This window comes from Bombina bombina, chromosome 4 (assembly GCF_027579735.1).
Source record: "Bombina bombina isolate aBomBom1 chromosome 4, aBomBom1.pri, whole genome shotgun sequence".
Taxonomy (NCBI): domain Eukaryota; kingdom Metazoa; phylum Chordata; class Amphibia; order Anura; family Bombinatoridae; genus Bombina; species Bombina bombina.
Window position 1 is genome coordinate 236,544,098 of NC_069502.1, and position 8,476 is coordinate 236,552,573.

At 42.7% G+C, this 8,476-nt stretch overlaps 1 protein-coding gene across 1 annotated transcript in view; it reads right to left on the reverse strand.

The window, feature by feature from the left end:
• Positions 1–8,476, reverse strand: part of LOC128657210 (dynein assembly factor with WDR repeat domains 1) — a 61,876-nt gene that overhangs the window by 12,989 nt on the left and 40,411 nt on the right. The gene's annotated exons all lie outside the window — the stretch shown is intronic.

Consider the following 8,476-nt stretch of genomic DNA (forward strand, 5'->3'; position numbering starts at 1 on the left):
TGGGATCCTTTTTGTTCAGAAATAGCAGACATGCATGGCTTTGCCATTGCTTTTTGATAATTGGACCGCTGATTGCCTGCTGCACACCACAATTCTGAAGAGGTTAATTAGTTAGCTGACTAGGATAAAAGTATTCTAGTGTAACCATCCCCCTGAGCCCTTCCATACAGCTCTCTAACTATCCCCCCTCCCAATGGTCTCTGTTATCTTAGATACTGACATCTGTCTGCCAGTAGCCAATTTATATACATTTTTAATTTTTTTTATTTATTAGTAAAAAAAATGTTTTCTGTAGTGTAGCAATCCACCCCTCACCCTCCCCACTCCCCTCCTCCAAGCGATGATACTGTAGAACGGCCTCTCAAAATCTCATTTGCCGCAGTTTAGTGGACCCATCCCTCCCTCTCTTCTAGTAAAGGGTAGGGAACCCTCCCCTTCCTGTGATGGGACACCCACGCACCTACCTCATTCCCTCCCACACCACCAACGGCACCACCTGCCGCAGGTATAGACCTGCTTTGGTGATCTGGCTTCATACGGTAAATGATTGTGCTCCCTTACCATATGAAGGCAGATGCCATCTGCCCCCAGCTGCAGTCTTAGCTGGGACCGCAGCATGCGCTACATATAGATGCAGTTACTATGTCAACAGGATACGCTAGACAAAGTACTGTGTGACATAGTACCTATGTCTATATGGCACAAGAGGTTAAACATGAATTATTCTGATAGAACATGCAATTTTAAACAACTTTCACACTAGTGGGAGCTGAACATTTATTGTCAAATATGCTTTGTTATTTTGCATCCTTTGTTGAAGAGTAAACCTAGGTAGGCTGATAGCTTAAGAGCGTGTACATGTCTTCAGCAGTAGTATTTGCAACATTGTACAACAGTAAATTTAACAATGTTGCAAACACTGCCAGTACCTAAGATGGTGGTGAAACAATTTTCACACTAGTGGGAGCTGAACATTTATTATCAAATGTGCTTTGTTATTTTGCATCCTTTGTTGAAGAGTAAACCTAGGTAGGCTGATAGCTTAGGAGCGTGTATATGTCTTCAGCAGTAGTATTTGCAACATTGTACAACAGTAAATTAAACAATGTTGCAAACACTGCCAGTACCTAAGATGGTGGTGACATGCATGTCTGCTATTTCTAAACAAAGGGGATCCCACAGAAGCTTTTATAACCATTTGTCACATGACTGCAGTAGTTGTGTGTAAATAATTTCAATGATGAACCCAAAGTTTGCAAAACAGTTAACAATTTTTTTTATACGATTGTATCTGGTGGTCAAATAGTAGCATTGAATATACCAAAATGGGCCTATTTCAATACCTTTAGTTGTCTACTTTAAAAATATATATAATTTTCATAGGAAAATCAAAAAATCAAAAGCTCTATTTCTGTTTAATTAGAGTGATAGCAAACATGCTAAAAATTCCTGGTAGCGAAAGGCTTGAAGGGACATTAAACACTTTGCAAGTACACAACACTTCTGTTGTCTTGCTTTAGAATATAGCAAGTATATTAGCAAGTTGTTTATTGCTTCACTAGTGTTAAAGCCCGTGTACACGGGCCAAAATGTGTAAGGAAAGAAATATACCTCTTAGGAGGCATTGTGCACTTTTATCCTTAAAGGGACACTGAACCCACATTTTTTCTTTCGTAATTCAGATAGAGCATGCAATTTTGAGCAACTTTCTAGTTTACTCCTATTATCAAATTTTCTTCATTATCTTGGTATCTTTATTTGAAATTCAACAATGTAAGTTTAGATGCCGGCCCATTTTTGGTGGGCAAACTGGGTTGTTCTTGCTGATTGGTGGATAAATTCACCCACCAATAAACAAGTGCTGTCCAGGTATTCTGAATAAAAAAACATAATTTATGCTTACCTGATAAATTCCTTTCTTCTGTAGTGTGATCAGTCCACGGGTCATCATTACTTCTGGGATATTACTCCTCCCCAACAGGAAGTGCAAGAGGATTCACCCAGCAGAGCTGCATATAGCTCCTCCCCTCTACGTCACTCCCAGTCATTCGACCAAGGACCAACGAGAAAGGAAAAGCCAAGGGTGAAGTGGTGACTGGAGTATAAATTAAAAAATATTTACCTGCCTTAAAAACAGGGCGGGCCGTGGACTGATCACACTACAGAAGAAAGGAATTTATCAGGTAAGCATAAATTATGTTTTCTTCTGTTAAGTGTGATCAGTCCACGGGTCATCATTACTTCTGGGATACCAATACCAAAGCAAAAGTACACGGATGACGGGAGGGATAGGCAGGCTCTTTATACAGAAGGAACCACTGCCTGAAGAACCTTTCTCCCAAAAATAGCCTCCGATGAAGCATAAGTGTCAAATTTGTAAAATTTGGAAAAAGTATGAAGCGAAGACCAAGTTGCAGCCTTGCAAATCTGCTCAACAGAGGCCTCATTCTTGAAGGCCCAAGTGGAAGCCACAGCTCTAGTAGAATGAGCTGTAATTCTTTCAGGAGGCTGCTGTCCAGCAGTCTCATAAGCTAAACGAATTATGCTACGAAGCCAAAAAGAAAGAGAGGTAGCAGAAGCTTTTTGACCTCTCCTCTGCCCAGAGTAAACGACAAACAGAGAAGACGTTTGTCGAAATTCCTTAGTTGCCTGTAAGTAAAATTTTAGAGCACGGACTACATCCAGGTTGTGCAGTAGACGTTCCTTCTTCGAAGAAGGATTTGGGCACAAAGAAGGAACAACAATCTCTTGATTGATATTCCTGTTAGTCACTACCTTAGGTAAGAACCCAGGTTTAGTACGCAGAACTACCTTATCCGAATGAAAAATCAAATAAGGAGAATCACAATGTAAGGCTGATAATTCAGAGACTCTTCGAGCTGAGGAAATAGCCATTAAAAATAGAACTTTCCAAGATAACAACTTTATATCAATGGAATGAAGGGGTTCAAACGGAACGCCCTGTAAAACATTAAGAACAAGGTTTAAACTCCAAGGTGGAGCAACAGTTTTAAACACAGGCTTAATCCTGGCCAAAGCCTGACAAAAAGCCTGGACGTCAGGAACTTCTGACAGACGTTTGTGTAACAGAATGGACAGAGCTGAGATCTGTCCCTTTAAAGAACTAGCAGACAAACCCTTTTCTAAACCTTCTTGTAGAAAAGACAATATCCTAGGAATCCTAACCTTACTCCAAGAGTAACCTTTGGATTCACACCAATATAGGTATTTACGCCATATCTTATGGTAAATCTTTCTGGTAACAGGCTTCCTAGCCTGTATTAAGGTATCAATAACTGACTCAGAAAACCCACGTCTTGATAAAATCAAGCGTTCAATTTCCAAGCAGTCAGCTTCAGAGAAGTTAGATTTTGATGTTTGAAGGGACCCTGTATCAGAAGGTCCTGTTTCAGAGGTAGAGACCAAGGTGGACAGGATGACATGTCCACCAGGTCTGCATACCAAGTCCTGCGTGGCCACGCAGGTGCTATTAGAATCACTGATGCTCTCTCTTGTTTGATTCTGGCAATCAATCGAGGAAGCATCGGGAAGGGTGGAAACACGTAAGCCATCCTGAAGTCCCAAGGTGCTGTCAGGGCATCTATCAGGACTGCTCCTGGATCCCTGGATCTGGACCCGTAACGAGGAAGCTTGGCGTTCTGTCGAGACGCCATGAGATCTATCTCTGGTTTGCCCCAACGTCAAAGTATTTGGGCAAAGACCTCCGGATGGAGTTCCCACTCCCCCGGATGAAAAGTCTGACGACTTAAGAAATCCGCCTCCCAGTTCTCCACGCCTGGGATGTGGATTGCTGACAGGTGGCAAGAGTGAGACTCTGCCCAGCGAATTATCTTTGATACTTCCATCATAGCTAGGGAGCTTCTTGTCCCTCCCTGATGGTTGATGTAAGCTACAGTCGTGATGTTGTCCGACTGAAACCTGATGAACCCCCGAGTTGTCAACTGGGGCCAAGCCAGGAGGGCATTGAGAACTGCTCTCAATTCCAGAATGTTTATTGGCAGGAGACTCTCCTCCTGACTCCATTGTCCCTGAGCCTTCAGAGAATTCCAGACGGCACCCCAACCTAGAAGGCTGGCGTCTGTTGTTACAATTGTCCAGTCTGGTCTGCTGAATGGCATCCCCCTGGACAGATGTGGCCGAGAAAGCCACCATAGAAGAGAATTTCTGGTCTCTTGATCCAGATTCAGAGAAGGGGATAAGTCTGAGTAATCCCCATTCCACTGACTTAGCATGCACAGTTGCAGTGGTCTGAGGTGTAAGCGTGCAAAGGGTACTATGTCCATTGCCGCTACCATTAAGCCGATTACCTCCATGCATTGAGCCACTGACGGGTGTTGAATGGAATGAAGGGTGCGGCAAGCACTTTGAAGTCTTGATAGCCTGTCCTCTGTCAGGTATATCTTCATTTCTACAGAATCTATGAGTCCCCAGGAAGGGAACTCTTGTGAGTGGAACGATTGAACTTTTCTTTTCGTTCACCTTCCATCCATGTGACCTTAGAAATGCCAGTACTAACTCTGTATGAGACTTGGCAGTTTGAAATCTTGAAGCTTGTATCAGAATGTCGTCTAGGTATGGAGCTACCGAGATTCCCCGCGGTCTTAGTACCGCCAGAAGAGCACCCAGAACCTTTGTGAAGATTCTTGGAGCTGTAGCCAATCCGAATGGAAGAGCCACAAACTGGTAATGCCTGTCTAGGAAGGCAAACCTTAGGTACCGGTAATGATCTTTGTGAATCGGTATGTGAAGGTAAGCATCTTTTAAATCTACAGTGGTCATGTACTGACCCTCTTGGATCATAGGTAAAATTGTCCGAATAGTCTCCATCTTGAACGATGGAACTCTTAGGAATTTGTTTAGGATCTTTAAGTCCAGGATTGGTCTGAAAGTTCCCTCTTTTTTGGGAACCACAAACAGATTTGAGTAAAACCCCTGTCCCTGTTCCGATCGTGGAACTGGATGGATTACTCCCATTAACAAGAGCTCTTGTACGCAGCGTAGAAACGCCTCTTTCTTTGTCTGGATTGTTGACAACCTTGACAGATGAAATCTCTCTCTTGGAGGAGAGTATTTGAAGTCCAGAAGGTATCCCTGAGATATTATCTCTAGCGCCCAGGGATCCTGGACATCTCTTGCCCAAGCCTGGGCGAAGAGAGAAAGTCTGCCCCCCACTAGATCCGATCCCGGATCGGGGGCCCTCAATTCATGCTGTTTTAGGGGCAGCAGCAGGTTTCCTGGTCTGCTTGCCCTTGTTCCAGGACTGGTTAGGTTTCCAGCCTTGCCTGTAGCGAGCAACAGCTCCTTCCTGTTTTGGTGCAGAGGAAGTTGATGCTGCTCCTGCTTTGAAATTACGAAAGGAACGAAAATTAGACTGTCTAGCCTTAGCTTTGGCTTTGTCCTGAGGCAGGGCATGGCCTTTACCTCCTGTAATGTCAGCGAAAATCTCTTTCAACCCGGGCCCGAATAAGGTCTGCCCTTTGAAAGGTATATTAAGCAATTTAGACTTAGAAGTAACATCAGCTGACCAGGATTTTAGCCACAGCGCCCTGCGTGCCTGAATGGCGAATCCTGAATTCTTCGCCGTAAGTTTAGTAAGATGTACTACGGCCTCCGAAATGAATGAATTAGCTAGTTTAAGGACTCTAAGCCTGTCCGTAATTTCGTCCAGAGTAGCTGAACCAATGTTCTCTTCCAGAGACTCAATCCAGAATGCCGCTGCAGCCGTGATCGGCGCAATGCATGCAAGGGGTTGCAATATAAAACCTTGTTGAACAAACATTTTCTTAAGGTAACCCTCTAACTTTTTATCCATTGGATCTGAAAAAGCACAGCTATCCTCCACCGGGATAGTGGTACGCTTAGCTAAAGTAGAAACTGCTCCCTCCACCTTAGGGACCGTTTGCCATAAGTCCCTTGTGGTGGCGTCTATTGGAAACATTTTTCTAAATATCGGAGGGGGTGAGAACGGCACACCGGGTCTATCCCACTCCTTAGTAACAATTTCAGTAAGTCTCTTAGGTATAGGAAAAACCTCAGTACTCGTCGGTACCGCAAAATATTTATCCAACCTACACATTTTCTCTGGTATTGCAACTGTGTTACAATCATTCAGAGCCGCTAACACCTCCCCTAGTAATACACGGAGGTTTTCCAGTTTAAATTTAAAATTTGAAATATCTGAATCCAGTCTGTTTGGATCAGAACCGTCACCCACAGAATGAAGTTCTCCGTCCTCATGTTCTGCCACCTGTGACGCAGTGTCTGACATGGCCCTAATATTATCAGCGCACTCTGTTCTCACCCCAGAGTGATCACGCTTACCTCTTAGTTCTGGTAATTTAGCCAAAACTTCAGTCATAACAGTAGCCATATCCTGTAATGTGATTTGTAATGGCCGCCCAGATGTACTCGGCGCTACAATATCACGCACCTCCCTCTGAGCGGGAGATGCAGGTACTGACACGTGAGGCGAGTTAGTCGGCATAACTCTCCCCTCGTTGTTTGGTGAAATTTGTTCAATTTGTACAGATTGACTTTTATTTAAAGTAGCATCAATACAGTTAGTACATAAATTTCTATTGGGCTCCACTTTGGCATTGCAACAAATGACACAGGTATCATCCTCTGAATCAGACATGTTTAACACACTAGCAAATAAACTTGCAACTTGGAAATACAATTCAATTAGAATAATATTAAAAACGTACTGTGCCTTTAAGAAGCACAGAAGATCTATGACAGTTGAAAATTAATAAATTGAAACAGTTATAGCCTCAATCCTTGTAAACAACACAACTTTAGCAAAGGTTTAATCCCAATAGCAAAGATAACAAATTCTGAAAGCAGGAAACAAATTACAGAATAAACGTTTTCTATCTCAGTCAACTAATAATTCTCACAGCTCTGCTGAGAGAAATTACCTCCCTCAAAATAAGTTTTGAAGACCCCTGAGCTCTGTAGAGATGAACCGGATCATGCAGGAAATACAATGAGTTGCTGACTGAAATATCTGATGCGTAGCAAAAGCGCCAAAAAACGGCCCCTCCCCCTCACACACAGTAGTGAGAGAGAACAGAAACTGTCAGAAAAAAGATTAAGCAACTGCCAAGTGGAAAAATAGTGCCCAAATATTTATTCACTCAGTACCTCAGCAAATGAAAACGATTTTACATTCCAGCAAAAACGTTAAACATAATTTCTAGTTATTAAACAGCTTTATGTACTTCTTACAGTGTAATTCTAGTGAAGTACCATTCCCCAGAATACTGAAGTGTAAAGTATACATACATGACATTATATCGGTATGGCAGGATTTTCTCATCAATTCCATTGTCAGAAAATAAAAGCTGCTACATACCTCTATGCAGATTCATCTGCCCGCTGTCCCCTGATCTGAAGTTTACCTCTCCTCAGATGGCCGAGAAACAGCAATATGATCTTAACTACTCCGGCTAAAATCATAGCAAAAACTCTGGTAGATTCTTCTTCAAACTCTGCCAGAGCGATAATAACACACTCCGGTGCTATTTTAAAATAACAAACCTTTGATTGAAGATATAAAACTAAGTATAATCACCATAGTCCTCTCACACATCCTATCTAGTCGTTGGGTGCAAGAGAATGACTGGGAGTGACGTAGAGGGGAGGAGCTATATGCAGCTCTGCTGGGTGAATCCTTTTGCACTTCCTGTTGGGGAGGAGTAATATCCCAGAAGTAATGATGACCCGTGGACTGATCACACTTAACAGAAGAAAAATAGCTTAAATGCCTTCTTTTTCAAATAAAGATAGCAAGAGAACGAAGAAAACTTGATAATAGGATTAAATTAGAAAGTTGCTTAAAATTGCATGCTCTATTTGAATCACAAAAGAAAAACATTTGGGTTCAGTGTCCCTTTAACGCCAGGTATGTAGCTGCCCAACTCCCTCCCCCCCTTCCTAATTTACCCACCTCTCCCTCCAAGAACCTTTCCCTACCCTCTGATCCCCCATCCAATAAGATCTGCTTCCCCTCCATCCTTCTCCCTCCCTGCCTCAACATTTTTTTTTTCTGCAGTGTCCCTCTCTACTTTCGTACCTCTGCATGACTATTGGGTTAAGGCCAGGTATGTTTGTCTCGCCCTTGTCTAGCGGAGTCTCTACTGCGCATTGGCACTGGTCGTTAAGGGGTTAAGGCCAGAAATGATTGTCTCGCTCTTGTCTCTACTGCGCATCGCTTGTCTCATGCAGTCTCTACTGCGCATGACTGCGGCAGACAAACATACCTGGCCTTTTATTATATAGGATAACTAAACCTTTTAGATTAAAATCTCAAGGTGTTAGCAGTCACTTTAAGCAAGCCATACATACATAAAAACACAGGTTTTCTTTTATAATGTTGTATACTCATGCGTTTTTCCTTACTATGCTATATGCTACACAGTGATTGGATAAATGCACAAATTCATTTTTATTT